This window comes from Melanotaenia boesemani, chromosome 3 (genome assembly GCF_017639745.1).
Source record: "Melanotaenia boesemani isolate fMelBoe1 chromosome 3, fMelBoe1.pri, whole genome shotgun sequence".
NCBI lineage: Eukaryota > Metazoa > Chordata > Actinopteri > Atheriniformes > Melanotaeniidae > Melanotaenia > Melanotaenia boesemani.
Window position 1 is genome coordinate 6077983 of NC_055684.1, and position 19810 is coordinate 6097792.

A 19810-nucleotide genomic window follows, 5' to 3' on the forward strand; every position below is an offset into this window, starting at 1 on the left:
ATTCTCAGGAAATCCGGGTCTGGTCACGTCGCCCACTAGCCGGCAGAAGAAATGGAGGACGCAGGGGGTCGCTGAACCGGGAGGGTGGTAAATGGTCCACTGCGGCTGAGGTGTAGTGAGAAGGGCCGAGACCAGGTTGGTGGAAAAAGGCTGGGGGAAAAACAGTTAGTCAGACCTAAGATCCCTACTGAGGTCCACTGAATCCTCTGGGGAAGACAACAAGGAGAACAAGTAGTGTTAGGGATAAATCCGTTTCCACATCCACATCCACATCCGAAATCCTGTATCCAAATCCAGAATCCAATTATTCAATCCAAGTCCAATAATCCAAATCCAATAGTCAAATCCAAAAAGAAAGTCCAAGGGTCAATACACGGGCAGAATCCAAACAGATAGCAGAGTTACCAGACAGGGAGGAGGCAGGCAGAATCAGGAAGTCTTGGTCGGAATACGAGTCGGAGGTCTGAACACAGGCAGGCAGGCAGATAATAAGGGCTGGAAACGTGCAGGGTAAACCGAGACGATCTGGCAGGGAACTGTTGTCAAGCACAGGTATATAAAGGGCACCGCACAGGTGGAGCGCATCAGCAATCAAAGGCGCACTGAAAAAAGGATGCCTTCAGGGACGGCATGGAGATCCGAATTACAGGCCAAGACCGTGACAGCACCCCCCCATCAAGGGCGGCTCATGACGCCCCACCAGGCTGATCGGGGTGACACCTATGGAAGCGGGACAGAAGGGACCGACCCACCACAAAGCGGGCCGGAACCCAGGAGCGTTCCCCAGGACCGTAGCCCTCCCAATCCACCAGGTACTGAAGGGAACGACCAGAGCGGCGCGAACGCAGGATGCGGCGCACAGAGAACACCGGGCCGCCAGCCAGAACCCGGGCGGGCGGAGGGGGCCTGGAGGCGGGCACCAACGGACAGGAGAGTGCAGGCTTAACTCTGGACACGTGGAAAGTGGGATGAACACGGAGAGCCCTGGGAAGACGCAGGCGCACAGCCACCGGGTTAACAACCTTGGTGATGGGGAAAGGACCCACGAACCGAGGAGCCAACTTACGGTTCTCCAGATGTAACGGGAGATCCCTGGTGGCCAACCAGACGCGCTGACCCATGCGGTAGGAGGGAGCCGCAGAGCGGTGGCGATTGGCGGCTGCCTGATACCGCCGGGAGGCACGCAGCAGCGCAGCACGAGCCCGTCTCCAAACTCGATGACAGCGTCGCACAGCCGCGTGGGCGGATGGAACCCGCACTTCTTCCTCCTGGGGCGTGAACAACAGGGGCTGAAAACCCTGGACAACTTGGAAAGGAGTCAGACCCGTAGCCGAAGACCGCAGGGAATTATGGGCGTACTCCACCCAGGACAGGTTCCTGGCCCAGCTGGTCGGGGTGTCGGAACACAGACAGCGCAGACAGGTCTCCAAACTCTGATTCATCCGCTCTGACTGCCCATCTGACTGGGGATGGAAACCAGACGAGAGGCTAATCTTAACCCCCATCAGACGACAGAACTCGGCCCAGAACCGAGAAGTGAACTGGGGCCCTCGGTCTGAAACAATATCCTGAGGAAGCCCGTGCAGCCGAAACACATGATCGGATAAAAGATTCGCCATCTCCTTAGCCGTGGGCAGTTTAGGAAGCGCAATGAAGTGGGCCATCTTAGAAAAACGATCCACGACTGTCAGGATGACCGTTTTGCCATCCGAGGGCGGAAGACCAGTGACGAAGTCCATGGAGACGTGGGACCAGGGCCGGTGAGGGATGGACAAGGGATGAAGGAGCCCAGCCGGACGGTGACGGGATGTCTTGGAGCGCACACAAACTGGACAGGCCGCCACATAACTCCGGATGTCCCGGCGGCAAGCGGGCCACCAAAACCGCTGGGACAGCAGGTGGTACGTCCTCGCCACACCAGGGTGACAGGCCAACCGCGAGGAATGGCACAAAATGAGGACCTTGGACCGAAACCGGGGTGGAACGTAGAGACGGCCATCTGGGCAACCAGCAGGCACCACGGTGGAACGGTGCGCCCGGCTGATCTCAGCTTCCAGGTGGACACGGCTCACCCCCAGCCTGACGTGGGAAGGAAGGATGTAGTCATCTCCACCGTCAGCATCAGCCTCCTGGGGGGTAGCCTGTCGAGAAAGAGCATCAGGTTTGGTGTTCTTGTGGCCAGGACGGTAAGTCAGTGAAAAATTAAACCTATGAAAAAACAGAGCCCAACGGGCTTGGCGGGGATTAAGTCTCTTAGCCGACTTCAGGTACTCGAGGTTCCGGTGGTCAGTCCAGACAATGAAGGGATGCGAGGCCCCTTCCAGCCAGTGTCTCCACTCCTCCAAAGCCAGCTTAACCGCCAGAAGCTCTCGATCCCCGACATCGTAGTTTCGTTCTGACGGTGACAGACCTCTGGAAAAAAAAGCACATGGGTGAATCCGCGAATCCTCCAAACATCGTTGGGATAACACTGCACCAACGCCATAATCTGACGCATCAACCTCCACAATAAACTGTCTGGTAGGATCTGGCATGCGGAGAACGGGAGCTGACGTGAAGCGTTGTTTTAGCAGCGTGAAGGCTGCTTCGGCCTCAGTATTCCAGGAAAAGGATGTTTTTGAAGAGGTTAACCGATGGAGAGGGGCCGAAATGGAGCTGTAGTTTTTAATGTATCTCCTGTAAAAGTTGGCGAACCCCAAAAATTGTTGTAGCTGTTTGCGGCTCGTCGGTGAAGGCCAGTCCCTTACAGCTGTGACCTTGGAAGGGTCCATCTGGACTCCTCCAGCTGTTATAATATGACCCAAGAAGGAGACGGTGGAACTATGAAACTCACACTTTTCTGCCTTCACGAACAACTGGTTTTGGAGGAGGCGCTGTAGAACGGTGCGCACGTGAAGGAAGTGTTCATCAGGGTTCTGAGAAAAAATGAGAATATCATCCAGGTACACAAAAACGAATTTATTTAGCATGTCCCCAGAACATCATTAACAAGTGCCTGAAAAACTGCAGGAGCATTAGTCAATCCAAAAGGCATAACCAGATATTCATAATGGCCCGTTGGTGTGTTAAAGGCCGTCTTCCACTCATCTCTCTCCCGTATGCGTACCAGATGATAAGCGTTTCGTAAGTCCAACTTGGTGTAAATGGTGGCGTTCTGTAACAGATCCAGGGCGGTGGACATGAGAGGGAGGGGATAACGGTTCTTGATAGTGATTTCATTTAAACCTCGATAATCAATACAAGGGCGGAGTGTGCCATCTTTCTTTTCAACAAAGAAAAATCCAGCTCCCGCGGGCGAGGAGGAGGCTCGAATAATGCCCGACTCGAGGGATTCGGAGATGTATTTGTCCATGGCCTCTTTCTCTGGGGAGGATAAGGAATATATCCTGCCACGGGGTGGCATGGAGCCGGGGAGGAGATCAACAGCGCAGTCATAGGGACGATGCGGGGGCAGAGAAGTAGCACGAAACTTATTGAATACTTCCTTTAGATCATGATACTGAGGAGGAACTTGAGAGAGACTGGGGTAATCAGATTCAGCGCTGTCTGGCCGTGGAGGCACTGTAACAGGGAGAGAACGCAGGCAGGTGGTCAAACAGTTAACGCTCCAGTTGATTATCTTACCCTCACGCCAATCAATGTGTGGATTGTGAGCCTGGAGCCAGGTCATGCCCAGAATGATGGGTATCTGTGGGGAGTCAATGACGTAAAAGCTGATAGTCTCATTATGATGAGAGAGAGTGACCGGAACCGGTTGAGTTTTCATGGTGACTCTGTGAAGCAGGTGATCATCCAGGGCTCGGACGGAGACGGGTTTCGGAAGAGGGAAGAAGCTGAGTCCCAGCTGTTCGGCCACCTGTCGATCAATAAAATCAGCATCAGCACCAGAGTCAATAAAAACAGCCAAGGTGTGTATGTCATCAGCGGCACTCAGTTGCATGTGAAATACCGGTCGGGAGACGGAGGAGTCCAACAGGGTCCGGCTCAACAGGGTCCTCCCATCCCCTGCTGAGCCCTGCCTTTTACTGTGCAATTTCTAATCATGTGTCCAGCTTGACCACAATATAGGCATAGTCCATGAGTGATTCTCCGGGCTCTCTCGGCAGATGACAGCTTAGAACGGCCAATCTGCATGGGTTCTGGGGTGGTGTTAGAGGATGATGACGTTTCCAGACCAGCCTGCATGGGGAGGTTGTCGGTGACTCTGTACCTGCCCCCGTCGCCGCTTCTCCTCTCTCGTCGCCTCTCTCGAAGACGCTGGTCTATCCGGGATGCCACATCCATCAGGGCATTGAGATCCTTAGGAGGGTCTCTGGCGGCTAGTTCGTCCTTTACCTGCTCTGATAACCCCTGATAAAAAGCGTCCAACAGAGCGGCCTGGTTCCAAGTGCAGTCAGCAGCCAGAGTCCGAAATTCAATGATGTAATCAGTTACTGACCTGCCAGACTGAGTGAGGGAGAACAATCCCCTTGAAGCTTCCCGCTCGGGTCTGAAGGGATCGAACACCCGACGAAGCTCCTCGGAGAACCTCTGGAATGAAGATAATGCAGAAGAACCTCTCTCCCATTCAGCGGTGCCCCACAATTTGGCCTTACCAGAGAGCAGCGAGATCACGTAGGCCACCTTAGCCCTCTCTGAAGGAAACGAGGAAGGCTGTAGCTCAAATTGTTAGGAGCACTGAGTAAGGAAGGCCCGACACTGACCGGGTTCCCCAGCGTATCGCTCAGGGGGCGCCATACGGGGTTCGTGCCCCGGGAGAACAGAAGGGGAGGGAACACGAGGCGGCTGAGTGGCACTAGCGCCAGCCAAATCGGTTATCGCAGCCATTCGTTTGGAAAGGTCTTTAACGTTAGACAATAGCTCACCCAGGCCAGTCTCTTGTTGCGCTATGGCGGCCTCAACTCGGGTGCGCCAATCCTCTGATCCTGATGGGTCCATAATGCTGGCCAGATCGTACTGTAAAGGTTTCAGCAAACTGGACCACAGAAGATGTCAGGATAGAGGATTGGTAATTAAACAGATTTTATTGTCAGGAACTGAATAATTCTTAGGAAATCCGGGTCTGGTCACGTCGCCCACTAGCCGGCAGAAGAAATGGAGGACGCAGGGGGTCGCTGAACCGGGAGGGTGGTAAATGGTCCACTGCGGCTGAGGTGTAGTGAGAAGGGCCGAGACCAGGTTGGTGGAAAAAGGCTGGGGGAAAAACAGTTAGTCAGACCTGAGATCCCTACTGAGGTCCACTAAATCCTCTGGGGAAGACAACAAGGAGAACAAGTAGTGTTAGGGATAAATCCGTTTCCACATCCACATCCACATCCGAAATCCTGTATCCAAATCCAGAATCCAATTATTCAGTCCAAGTCCAATAATCCAAATCCAATAGTCAAATCCAAAAAGAAAGTCCAAGGGTCAATACACGGGCAGAATCCAAACAGATAGCAGAGTTACCAGACAGGGAGGAGGCAGGCAGAATCAGGAAGTCTTGGTCGGAATACGAGTCGGAGGTCTGAACACAGGCAGGCAGGCAGATAATAAGGGCTGGAAACGTGCAGGGTAAACCGAGACGATCTGGCAGGGAACTGTTGTCAAGCACAGGTATATAAAGGGCACCGCACAGGTGGAGCGCATCAGCAATCAAAGGCGCACTGAAAAAAGGATGCCTTCAGGGACGGCATGGAGATCCAGATTACAGGCCAAGACCGTGACAAAAAAGTGAACTGAAGCAGTTTTCCAGGTGTTAGACAGGTAAATATGTCAGGAAGCAGATTGGACAGACATCTTTGTGATCAGCAGAGTCTCTGCTTTCATGTGACACCTTGGTTGTGTGGTTTGCTTGAAGTGGAGAAAATAGCAGAAGCTCTAAAGTGGACAGGTGCTGTTCTCATGTTTTTGTACATCCCCATACATCATTTCTTATGATTTGAACTGTGTTTGGTAGCCTTTTAGCTAAGTTTCTCCCTGCCATTTTGCATGTTAGGATTGCTGCTTCTTAGTGTGTACAAACATCTTCTGTACTGTAGGATCTCATGCTGCCCCCTGTACAAGGGGTTTGTTTTTTTAAATACTTTTTTTTTTTACCTGACCAATACATCTTCCTATCTTAGTTAATAATACATTCAGTTCACTCAAACTAGTTGAATGGCCTCTATTGTCAAGCATTACTATGAAAGTCACTCATCGTCTATATTTATTCTGTTGGTCAAACAGCTGCTCAGTAAGTCGGTATAAGTACAGAGAACAGCTGCCATTCCCCAGATAGAGACAGACAGGGAGGGCAGAGTTATTCATACCACTACAGAAAGGCTGACCGGACTTATGAACAGACCTAACCATTAGGAATTACCTGTTTCTTCTTTTTAATATATATTTTGGGATACCACTTCTCATTAAAAGAAAGAGTTGGCAAAAACATTTTCTTTCAGCAACCATGGCTGAGAGCAGCAGCCCTCCACTGTCATCCTATATCATGGATGAGGAAACCCTGAAGAGAAAACAGAAGGAGAAGCTGAAGAAGCTGATGGCTACAGGAGGCAACCCCAGGCCTGCACGCTCCCTCCTCTTTTTGACACTGAGAAATCCTTTCCGAAAGGCATGCATCAACATCGTTGAGTGGAAGTATCCTGCTGGGTAGAAAGATCAGACATGTAATTTAAAACATAGCAATTATGCTTCTGTTAAATCTGAAACTTATGAGATGCACAAACATCACATATGAACTGAAATTAATGTTTTGCAAGCTTCCTATATATCCCCTTCAGACCTTTTGAAATCATTATCTTGCTATCCATCTTTGCCAACTGTGTGGCCCTGGCAGTGTACCTTCCCATGCCAGAAGAGGACAGCAACAACACCAACACCAACTTGGTGCGTACTATTTGTCTTTGTTTGAAAATGAATGTTATAAAAATGCTAAAACACCTTAAAAATGAATCACACCCTTTAGCATTCATTCAATTTTGTTAAATTAACAAAACCCTGGACCTATGTTTTATGGGTAAAAAAATTGAATCCCTATAATTAAATGAGTATATCTCTGCAATTGCAAGGTCTGTTTGAATACTTGAAGAGTCACAGTAAAGGAAGATTTGTTAAAATGTATACATGATACATGTAACAAATGAAGATGGCACAGCACAAATAAAACAAAGTTTAAGGCTTGCCTAAAATAAATAGATAAATAAAAACTTTCAGGGTGAATCTGTATATCTCTTTGAAATGATGTAACTCCACACCTCTAATCATAGTACACTAAAGCCCCATTTAACATCAGTGAGATGTGACAGAACTGTTCTTTTTTAAATTTTTAAATTTTTTTTTTGTCATTTCTAAAGGCAAAAAGTGGGAAAGCTGCCAGAATTATCAGATCTAAATAGACCCTTTCGTTGGGATCCCGATTTCACCAATTTGACCCTAAATTGTAGAGATTGAAACACTGCAGTCCACTGATTGGTGAAAAGAATCATCACTTTCTGTGCAACTCTGCAATAATAACAAAGCGGGAACAGCTCCATGTTTAAATATATGGTGAATTTTTGTTGTTAAAAGCCATAAGCCAAAATAATAGAGAACAAACTGCTAGATGTATTAATTGCATGAACTTCAGGGCAACGTCAAGTATCTGGCTGAGTATAGGGATGCCTGTCCTTGATGGAGACTTGGCTTAAAGAGCAGGATCCCCAATCGGAACTGGAAATAGATGGATATGGGGCTCCCTATCGCCTTGACAGAGACCCTGCAGTGACCAGCAAGTCACTCGGCAGTGTCTCTATATAACTTTTATCAATATGTGACATGTCCCACTCGATATGGGAAGTGTCTTGATCTCTGCTTTCAATCCGTAAAGGACGCATATAAGTATCTATGCAGAGATCCGTTGGGAATGTCGGACCACAGTGTTGTTTATTTAGTTCCGTCATACAAATCTGTCCTGAAGAGAAACAAGCCAGAGAAACGCTTGGTTCCGGTTTGGTCTAAGGAATTGGTTCTGTCTTCAGGACCGTTTCTATTATACAGACTGGGATTTGTTTAAGGAAGTGTGTATGGATCTTGACAAACTAACTGAGGTTCTCTCTTCTTATGTCTCTTTTTGTGAGGCCTCTATTATTCAATAAAAGGAGATTTCTTTTTCCACAACAACAAGCCTTGGGTGACAAAAAGTGTTAAAAATATAATTAACCAAAGAAACATTTGCTTCTTACAGGGTGATATTGTACAACAGAGAGAGCTTCATAAACAGCTAAAAAAGCAGCTCAAACTTGCAACCTGTCAGTACAAGGAGAATGTTGAGAGCTCTCGCCCTGCATGGGAGGGGGTGAAATCCATGATGGGGAGGCAACCTAAGAAATGTCATGTCTCCCTAAATGGATGGTCTGATTTGGTACTTTCTAATTAACTTTACAATTTTTTAAAACCATTTTAATTTTCTGTGATTTTAGTGAAGAATTGTCCATTTTTAGAAATATTGTCTCTTCTCAGAGCATTGTTGTTGTCGAAAGGAGCAACATTGTTAAACTCTTCCATGGACTTAAGCAGAGGAAAAGTTCTGGTCCTAATGGCATTGAAGGGCAGGGCCTCAAAAACTGCTGTCCAGTTAGCAGGTATATTTAGTTTTATTTTTTTTTAACATCCCTCCAGCTTCACAAAGTCCCTTCACTCTGGAAAGATTCTATCATTGTCTCAGTACCCACATCTGCATCTCCCAAAACTCCTAACGACTTCAGACCTGTTGCACTTACTTCTCTGGTCATGAAGTCATTTGAAAAAATTGTCAAGGATTGACTTCTGACACAGGAAAATCTAGACCTGCTGCAGTTCGCATACAGGTCAGGCAGAGGGGTTGAAGATGTGTAGGCAGAGCTGCCAAATTTTCAGTAATCCTTGGAGTGAGATTAGGTGGAACCAACCAAAATTTTGCCACATACATGGCAGCAAGATATAAGACTCATTTTGACTCATTTTGTGCAGGTTTAATCATAAAATAAAGCACCCAGGAGTAACATAATGTAAAAAAAGGTTTACTAATAGGTCTTTAAAGTACCAACAGAAACTTTAAAATAAAACAGGATCCAACTCAACTACACAAAGGAAGGGACACTGAGACAAGACACAGGGAATTTCATAATAATAATTTCTCTAGATCTGTGTGCTTTGTCAAACTGGCTTTTGGCCTTTTATGAGGCCTTAATTAACAGATGATCGAGGTGGTGAAACAGTATGAAAATGATTACAGCATGTGGAAAGTGAGGGACCTGCTGCTGCTGCTGGGTCTGAGGACCATGTGGTTCATGTTGTTCAACTTTGCCAATACTGATGTTTCAATGTTAAAATGGAGCTTAAAGGTTCAGTATGTGATTGTTATGCAATAAGCCATTTGCTAGGATACACCAACAAACTTTTTTGTCTTACTTTTAGAGGGGGTGACAGGGCCTCTAAGAACATCCATCATTATTATAATGCAAAATTCCGTCTGTCTGCACTTTAATTCAGGCAAACTGACTTTTACAGTCATAATTAGACGTTTTAAAATGGAACCCAAAATAACTTTTCAATCTAGAATTTTCAAGGGCAGTGGACCCTGGGTAAATGGTATAGTTTACACCCCCCGCCAGTCCAACGCTACTGCATTTAGGGACAACACAGATTAATTACGATTAGAAAGCCACCGAAGCTGTTATCGGTTATCATTTGACACCAAGGCGTTGCGGTAAGAACAGTTCAGCTTTGTGTTGATATTTTATCCCTTTCCCAGTCAGACAGTTCCCAGTCAGGGAGCAGCTTCAATACAAAACATGACTCAGTGACACTTACTGGAGAATAAATTTCAACATTATTATTTAAATGGAGCACATTTCCATCAGTCACCTATAATAATGTCTTTCTGTGAATACAAATAAATATGAGTAAAGTCTGACTATATGAATCTCATTATGCTGGATGTTTTAAAGCAAACCTCCAAATTCATGTAAGACCTCAAAATAACATCACCTGGCTGTATTTACTACAATAATCTGACATTCACTTGTAGGTATTTTCTAACTTAAATCCATGCAAATTTATACATTTGATTAGATTCTAAATTCTCTATTTGTATTTTTCACTTTTGTTTGACAACACACAAAATCAAGGATTTTCTTTTCAGAAAGTCTATTTCAACCATATTATTATAATTATTATTATTATTTTATTATTATTATTATTATTATTATTATTATTATTTATTATTTATTGTTTCAATTTCAGTAGCAGTGATTTGGAAGCAACAGTAACAGTCAGATAAGCAAAAAAAGGCAGATGGAACATAACATTGTTAATTCTATAACGCTCATAAAAATATTCTGAGTAATAGGGGGTCTGGGCCCCTGTAGAGCCCTATGTCTAGCAACACCCCTGCCCTCCGTTTCTGTAGGCATAACTCCTTCATCGCGGAAGTCTTTTTTCAGGCTCAACAGACAGATCCCGAATAACCTCAGCTGTCAGCAATGTGGCTGATATTTATTACTGCACATCTGAGCTAGTTTTAATATTGCTGGGAACTCCTGTTGTTTAAACATCAACACAAAAACTAACAGCAGGCAGATGTAAATCACTTCTCCAAAAACCAGTAACATTGCTACACAAACAGGCTCTACCAGCTCTTTTATCCCTCTTTTTTTATTCCATTTTATCCCTCTGATAGTACCTGATAGTAGGACTTGGAGTAACGTCTGTCTCTTTCCTAGCAGCACCTGTCATCCTCCTCTCCTCTCTAGTTCACCTCATCACCTCTGCTTCTGTGTTATTGTAGATTCTCTGATGTTTAATGAAGTTTGTTGGCTTCACACTCACATTAAACTGTGCACTGTTGCTGTTTGCGGGGCTGAAATATTTTCAACCGTCGTGTTGGCAGCTCTCAGTAGGCACACTGCTGAATTTGGTTTTAACCCACCTTGAGGGAGCCAGGTCCTTTGCTCGTCTTTTATTTGTTGACTTTTCATCTGCTTTTAACTGCATTCAGCCGCACATTTAAGCAAAAAAGATTAAGGGATTCCTACAACATTAACTCTGGTCTTGTTGCCTGGCTGGGACCAACACTCTTCATCTACAAATGAGTGCCGTAGCCAACATATAGGTCGGATTATTGTATAATTTGCAGATGACTCAGTTATCGTATCCTTACTGAGCAGTGATGTCCCTGAATACAGACCTGTAGTGAAGGAATTTACTGACTGATGTAGGTCATCTTTTTTAAATATTAACATCAGTAAAACAAAACAAAAAAAAAAAAAAAAAAAAAAAGTGCATAGACTTTTGGAAGAATCTTCTGGACATACGCTGGTGATCCTGGCTAGATTACCAGTGTATGTATTTTTATCGAAAGCTTCGTAGTTTTAATGTTGACAGGACTTTTATGTGAATGTTTTATTCTTGTTTTATTGAATCTCTTAACTTTTTTTTTTAAATCTGTTGGTATGGCTCCCTTTCGCTAAAAAAAAGAACAAATTGCAGGGGATTGTAAGACTGTGTGGGAAAATTGCAAGGATCTCCCTGACTGACCTTTCAGCCCCGTACCACACCAGAGTCCTAAACAAGGCCCGTTCAATCCTTCCATCAGGGCACAGGTACATCCTGCCAACAAGCAAGACTAATAGACATAAATATTCTTTTGTTACTGCAGCCATCACCCTATTGAATAAGCTGAACACGCAGCTCTATTTTTCTTTTTGTTATTTTCTTTTTATATTTTTATCTATATATCATAGTCCTTTTAGATGTTTATTGTTGTTTGTGAGATTGTCCACTGACTGTCACGATCATTTTAAAAACTGTTTGCTGTAAAACAAATTACCCTCATGGGATAAAAAAGATTCCTTGATCTTTGGTTCTTGATTGATGAAGTTGCATAAGGCATCCTTCTGGTTGCTGTGCTCTTTATCCACCATCCACTCCTCCCACCCGTGACAAGAGACTGCCTTAAAGCTCTTGTACACTGAGATGTTGGGTGGCTGGGGTACTTTGATTAAATCAATCTAAAGTGTTGTTCACCATTCCCCACTTCCACTTATACTCTTTTTTTAGACTCTATGGGGATTTGCTCTGTTTTGGAGCCAGCCCCTAGCAAATTTTTTGCACTTCCACATTGGCTTCACATTTCACCACCGGAGGTTGTCATTGGGTGCCAGGACGAGTGTAGGTGTGTGAGGATATGGGTGTGTATGTGGCGAGGGTGTTTCACATGCACTTTGGGGCATGGCCTGGGTGGGCCGAGGGGTGGTGGGTCACAGATCTGGGCTCTCTCACTGTCCTCCTCGCCCTCCTCGTCACAATGGTGGAAGGAGGTGGGCTGGTTGGTTGGTGTTTTGTTTGCATTGAATGGCCATTGCCTTCCATCTGTTGTATCTGTCTTCACTTTCTTTTCTCTACTCTCCTTTTCATTTCTGTTTCACACTTCGTTTTTTCTGTCCCCTTTTGTCAGGTCCAGCTAAATTATTTAAATTCTGTAATTCGAAATTAATAAATAAATAAATAAATAAACAATAATTTAAATAAAAATCAGATTATCAAGAGAAGCTTTATACCCATTAAGCTTCCCTTGGCAATGCAAATTTGTTTAAGGACAACACAGCAGCCAGACCATCATTCTGCTGCCACCATGCTGAACAGGACAAAAAGAGAGAGAGAGAAAAATAAAAACCTACCATAGTAATAACAAATGCTGTTGGAGGTATTTAATTAGCAGGTAATTATGTTTCTGACTTTAAAATATACTGCTTATGTGCTCCTGACATGTAGGCCCACATCAAAGTCCACAAACATTTTAATATTGATGTTATTGGGATTCTATTTAACAAAACATATCAAATGTTAAATATAAGTACTTTTTGGTGGCATTTTATTGAGTTCTCCAGAGCCTTGAACTTCAATAAAATGTTTAATAAGTGATTTTGTTTTCATATGAAAAAGGAAATCATAAAATAAATGTCTTTTAGCTTTTTGAATTACATAGATAAAATCAAACTTGAAATAATTTAGTGCAATACTGTTATATTACAAAGCTTGGCCCAGCGTTTATAATTTTTTACTGAAATTATATAACCTTAATTACATGAGTTTACCCTCTAGAAGTTTTTTTTTAAATGTGGATGTTCTCATTTTCTTAAAAATATGAGGACATCCATATCTTCTCAATATGGGTGTTGGAATATTGGAATTCCTCACTTCAGGAAAATGGATATGGTTGGAAAATAGATATATACTATGCTTTCCAACATCTTTAAATTTTGTTCTGTAAAATAATATAACATCTGGTAAAGCTTAGACCATCTTGTTAAAACATTACCTGGTTTAAGAGTCACTTCCTTAACCCGTTAAGGCCCGACCCATGAAAAAATGGTAAGTAAAGTCCATTTTTTAAAATATGGAGGCCTTCATTTGGCCCTGTAACAAAATGTAAAAAAAAAAAAGTAAAATTTTTTTAACAAGCTACCATTTATTAACATGTGAAATGTTAAAAATATTATAATAAGGATTTCTTCTGGGTATCAGGGGGCAGAAGACAAGTATGTGGTTGTGTTCAACAGGACTTTGACCAAAGTTTATACCATAAATTGGGTTAAAAGGGAGGAATTCCTGTTTGAGTGACACCAGACAATAAATAAATAAATAAATTAATTAATTAATACATAAGTAAATAAAATAAAATATAAAACAATACATTGATGTATCAAAATGTACAAATGTTAGAGGAGAATGTTTGTATGTAACAGTTTAAATACACGCGGATTTGAGGAGAATATATGTATGTGAGTCTAAATATATGTGATAAAATATGTATGTGAGAGTAAGAATGTATATAAAGGGCCATTTGAGAGATTTTTCAGAATTGCCCTCTCACAGACACATGTGAAATTGAAGTCATTCACACATTATATTAAAACCCCTCGTATATCATACTTAAATCATTTATCCGGCATCTTCAGTATTATACTGGCCTCAGCAGAGACTATTACCAGACAACCGACGGTAGTAAGTCTGAATGAGGACATGCTAACTAACCACCTAGCATAACTCGGCCATTAGGATAAACAGTGCTGTCAAATGAAGACCTGGACAGCACTGTGAGTCATATCCTGGAGAACACTCCAAACACAGGTAAAGCGTGCTAAGATAGTGGAGTATGATTCTGTCTTCATGATCACAAAAGTTAGTGCAACAGATCTGTAATTGTTGAGGGAGTTTATGGCCGATGGCTTCAGAACAGGGATGATGGTAGATGTTTTAGGCAAGATGGGACAATGGCTTGTTTCAAATGTTAACTGTGACCTCAAGATGTGATAATGTTTACTGTAGCCAAGAATAAGTTTATTTCTTTCACTAAATTGCTTTCATTTCATAATTAAGCAATTAATTTGAGATTCCAAGATGGTGGGGGCTGGACACACAGTTCTTTGTGAAAGGTCTTACAATACTTGATTTTTTTCATTTTAGTTTCCAGCCTTTAACTCTATGGATTCTTTATCTTGTAAATTTGTGTTTTCCTCTTGTACTTCTGCTTTGAGAAGATATTTAGTTTCCAAGGCTTCTAAATGTAATTTATTTCCCTCTGGCTCTTCAGGCTGGGGTTGGTGGTCTCTTTTAGTTTCAGCCAGGTTATTTTCTTCATATAAAAAGTATTGTAATTAGATCATCCTTCTAATTCAGGGGAGTCAAACACATGGCCTGGGGCCAAACCAGCCTTCCAGAGAGTCCAATCTGGTCCACCAGATGAATTTGGTAAAAGTGAAAATATTAAAGAAGATATTACAGACACACTACAGATGTATTGCAGCTTTTCTCAGTGCTACCTATCAACAGCTAATATTTAATGTGACAGAGGCTGCGGTCCCAGCAACCCAACCCCGATTAAGTGGCAAGAAAATTGATGCATGGATGTATGGATTAACACTATTAATGTAAAAAATGTCATGAACATTCCTTATAGGTCTTTAAGTTTTATTTTGTTCTGTGTTTTGGTGCCAACATAAAATAATATAAACACAAAATAAAGTAACAGAGAAGTCTCATTCCAACTAAACTCCCTGTGCTCTGTAAATGATAAATAAATCCTACATACTAACTCTGGATTTCTCTCAGAGAAAACAGATGGGAAAGGCTACAGGACCTCTACCTGGACTAAGGAGGCTTTTATATGGAAACGACATTATAAGAATGGTTTTAGAGAATTTAGAAACCCATGAAAAACATCTAGCTAGCATTGACTCCCTGCTGTTCTTTAGCAGAATAGCTGCTGTTTGTGTCATAAATAATACTGCAACAGTGGAATAAATAAACATGGCCACATATCTGGAATTGAACACACTTTCTTTATGATAAGTCGTGATATTGAGGAGCTTTATGATTAATTAATTGTGGTGTTTAATATCACAATTAATTATGAAAACAAGAAATCGTTACATCTCTATTCACCATTAATAAACTCAGGGCACTTTAACGAGAACATAAAGAAGGTTCAAATTCAGATCCAGTTACATACAATTAAATTCAATCCCATAAATATAAATAAATGTAGTATAAGTATATTTGAACAAAAAAAAATTAAACCTGTTTTAAGAAACCAACTGAACACTTCTAAATAATCTCTCATCCTGGGAATGAATCTGTCAGGTGACTTTGGAGAGAAAGATCTCACTGTTAACAGAGACTTCCAGCAGAACTAGATTGTCCCTCAGTCCTTTAAAAAGACTCAAGGACAATCTGAGGTTCACATTTCAGTTGAAGGCCTTAGCAGGAGACTGTAAGCATGGTGATATTTAAAATGAGCATACACAGCATACCTTTGCTGAAACAGAATACAGCATGACATATTACAGTGGTATGTTCTACGTTACAGGAATATTCAAAGTAGATTAATCTGAGCTGTAAGAATGTAAGATGTAAGAAACATGATCATATCTGGATAAAGGATATCACCATCCACCAAGTCCAGTATGTGTTTTATTTTCCATTATATTACAGCATTGTTAGAGTATAAAACCCAGACAAATAGTGTTTGTAGAAGTAACGTTAAGTGAAAGGTTTGTTGCATCTGTTCTAACTAAAATAAATTATTGTTGTTTTGCAGGAAAGCCTGGAGTACATCTTCCTCATCATCTTCTCTATAGAGTGTTTCCTGAAGATTGTTGCATATGGATTTCTCTTTCATGCAGATGCATACTTACGAAACTGTTGGAATATTCTGGACTTTGTTTGTGTCTCTGTTGGGTGAGTAGAGGTATTTGTATTCAACCCAAATGGTTTATCATCTAAATTTTGACCAGCAATATAACCACATTTGAAATTTTTGGAAGAACTGTCCATCAGCAACATGTCTGTGGCTGATTCAGCAAAGAAATGTAAGAGGACATCATCAGAGTAAGAAAGGAAGCAAAAGAGAGAAAGGGATAGAGCAAGAGACAAGACAAGAGCACTGCATAAATCAGCTATCTTAATATCTGGGAAAAAATGACTTGAGAAAATTCAGACTAAGATTCAATTAAATAATTTTTAGGTTTTAGACAAGTGAATAAGTGGTTAGACAAATTGTTAATAGTTTTCCTTTTTTAAAATTATTTTTTAGATCTTTCCTATCACAGTGATACAGAAACACTGAAATAAGCATTCACAGGATAGTTTGGAGTTTGTTTGTTTTTTTTGTGTGTGTGTGTGTGTGTGTGTGTTTTTTAACTTAATTAAGGACACTGAGAAAGTCTGACAATGTTCAGTGATAAGAGTGAATGGCATGGAGCTGATGAAAGGCACATACAATTTTCTTTTAAAAGGAATTTCCTGTTCCCAGTGACATGTAGATCTGTTTTTACACCCTTTACATGTAAATACTGTATGTCTTTTTCAAACGTTGAAAACATTACTACCCCCATACTTCCATGCAGAGCCCTGCATTGGGAATGGGACCCAATGCAAATCTTTCATGAGCTGGCAGTTGGGCGGCAGCGGGCAGCTAAGAATAAACAGTGGGACACAAATTTATTGTCATTTAGTGTCCGTGGATGCATTTTATGAGGAAGACGCCGCACCCTGAAAGCAAAGTCTCTTAGCAATTTACTCTTTTTGCACAGCAATTTTAAGTAAGGCAGATGTGTGTTTTATTATACTGTCTTATCTTAAAGGGGCAGTGCACCCAAAAATGTGTTTTTTTTTTATCTGTAAACAACACAGTATTACTTGATTGTGATGAAAACTACATATACTGTTGATAAAATTAGTATTTTTAAATTTATTTTAAAAATGGGATTTTGTGGTTAAAATGTGGCTCATAACACCCTCTATAAGGTAAAACCAGGTTATGTTTCTCGTCGCGAGAAATTTCTAAAAACCTCACAGCCCCCTCCCTCCAGATGCAGATAGGCGGGTCCTCACCTTGCAGGCATAGAAAACCACGCCCACCAACCCATATGAAGGGATGTGAACTTAAATAGTGCAGATTTGCTAGTTTCAGACTTTTATTCTTTCAGAGTTTCTGATGAAATATTCCTGCAATGGGACAGATTTGTGGTTATTATGGGTGTAAAAGTAACACCGGATTTTATTCTTTACCTGCTTTCCTCATCTGGCGACAGACAGCAGCTCAAATCGTAGCAGCAGCAACTTCCTGCAGCTGCCACAACCTGCCGCGAGTCTCCACAGCTTTCCAGAGCTGCTGGCGCTGCTGACAGGCAGCTAACAGCGCTAACGGCTCAGAGTGATATGGTGATATGATCAGGACCACCTTAGCTGCTGTCTGTCAATCATGTCTGCCTGTGTATCCCGCCCCACCCACTCTCCGCTCCCTGATCACCCCACACCTCCCACCCCAACCCCTGCAGTTTCAGGCATTTTTCAAATTCAGCAGTGGGTGGAGTTACTCAAAAAGTAGGGGGTGGAGTTACACTTAAGTAATTCTTGTGTGTTCTGAGCCATTATGTTAATGTACAGAAACTCTGATAGCGTTTTTTTGTTGTTTGTTTGTTTGTTTTGTTTTGGTTTTATTTTTTGTGTGTGTGTTGTGTGTGTCTCAGAGTCTTCAGTTGTTTATAAGCTGTTGTTCAAATTAAAGGTGATATTGGCAATTTGTTTATTAGATTTGCTCTCTTTTTATTATTGCAGATATTTAGAAATGTAATAGTTTTTGGCCTCAGTTTTGAACATTATAATTCAGAATTAAGAGATTGTTACTAAATGTTTTTTTTTTTACTCTTCTGGTAAATATAGGCCAGCTAATAAACCAGTTTTTAAAAATAGTGCATTTAAATTAGTTATAGTTGGTCGGCAGGAGCGGTTTTGGATGAAAATTTTACAGAAGCAGGTGAGCGTGACTGAGAGAACAGACAGCAGTGGTGGCCGGTAATTGTCAGAATTTTAGCAGGAGTGGGACTGAAAAATTGTACCGTGAAGAGCTCTACTGCCATGCATGCTTTACGTTGCATGATTGTTAGGTGATACATCCACTAGAGGACAGTGCGGAGCTTATTACTGAGTTTTGATGTCAGTTTGAGAAAACAACAAACATGGGGATGGTGGAGGAGATCATGAAGAAAGTGAAAAGAGATATAAAAAGAAGCAGCACAGTAGACTGTGTTGGTCTGTGCAACAATTAAACACACAGTGGCTTCTTCTTTTTTTTGTTCCTTTTTCTAGTCACGAGTTGTACTGTGCAACACTGTCCCTGCAGTTCTGAGTGGTACTTCTCTGTTTGCTGCATCTGGATACACATCCACATATTCCTTAAAATATTCCAAAATTCATTCCGTTTATATGCATATTTAAAAGAGGCTTTGGAGGTGGAAAGTCACACCATTTTGTACAACACCACACATCCCCATTATAGAAACTATTAAGCATGTGAGACATGCGTTGGACTGGCCAAATAACCTTTTCCAGGTTCACTGTTGCCTTTAAAAGCCCGTAAGTGCAGTGTTACAGCTGTGACTGGCTGATGTTATAGTTCATAGCTAGTGATGTTACAGCTGTTAGTGGCTTATGTCAACGCTGTTTGCAAAATATGTTACAGCTTAGAGTGTCTGATGTTGGAGCAGTTAGCTAGTGATGTTGCAACTGTTGGCGGTTGTTTTTAGAACTTTTAGCAACAAAATTTACAGCTACTCTGCTAATCTTACAGCTGTTGGCAGGTGATGTTAGAACACCACACAAAGAAACCTCTAGCAATAACAAGTTGCTCCCAGATTCCTTTTCCTTGCCTTCTAAAATTCTTCTCAGGTTTCCAGGAGGCAGGACTGAGACGCAAGGAAAATGCTGAATGAAAATATAGACTGCAATAAAAATATTAGATTAAAAAATGGAGGCAAATAAGTTATACCTTTTTCGTCTGAATTTTACTAAACAATTCAGTGTGTTTTAGTCAACCCATTTACACACATTTTCACAGTACATCCTATTAAAGGTATACACTTCTTCTTTATCGCACACACTCATGTACCAGTTGCCATACAGGGGGGAAATGTGGTTCAATGTTTTGCCCATGAGTACTTCATTCTGTATTGAAGGACAAGAGGGACTGGGGGATGATCCTCCTACATGTGAGTCATGACTACTTGTCAATTAGCAAAATGTGAATGGAATTCACTTTAGTATAGGGTGATTTTGAAAATCCAGACCTCATTGTTCTAAGACAGCGGCACGTGCACATGCAGTGGCTTCTGACATTTTATATTTGTTTTGGTGTTGTTTGTTGTTTTCACTTGCATTTTAAAGACTGGAAGCCTTAATCCAGAACCGATTAAGTAAAAGGGTTGACCTGCTAGAACTGGGGGACAGTATGGTTTTTCTGCCTCACCAAAGC

General features: G+C 42.1%; 1 protein-coding gene across 2 annotated transcripts in view; it reads left to right on the top strand.

The window, feature by feature from the left end:
• The first annotated feature begins 16106 nt into the window (after positions 1-16106).
• LOC121636407 (dihydropyridine-sensitive L-type skeletal muscle calcium channel subunit alpha-1-like) overlaps positions 16107-19810 on the top strand; it is a 145053-nt gene continuing 141349 nt past the window's right edge. For both annotated transcript variants that reach the window (XR_006009721.1, XM_041979904.1), the window contains exon 1: positions 16107-16236. The gene's annotated coding sequence lies outside the window, so the exon portion shown is untranslated. The remainder of the gene's footprint in view (positions 16237-19810) is intronic.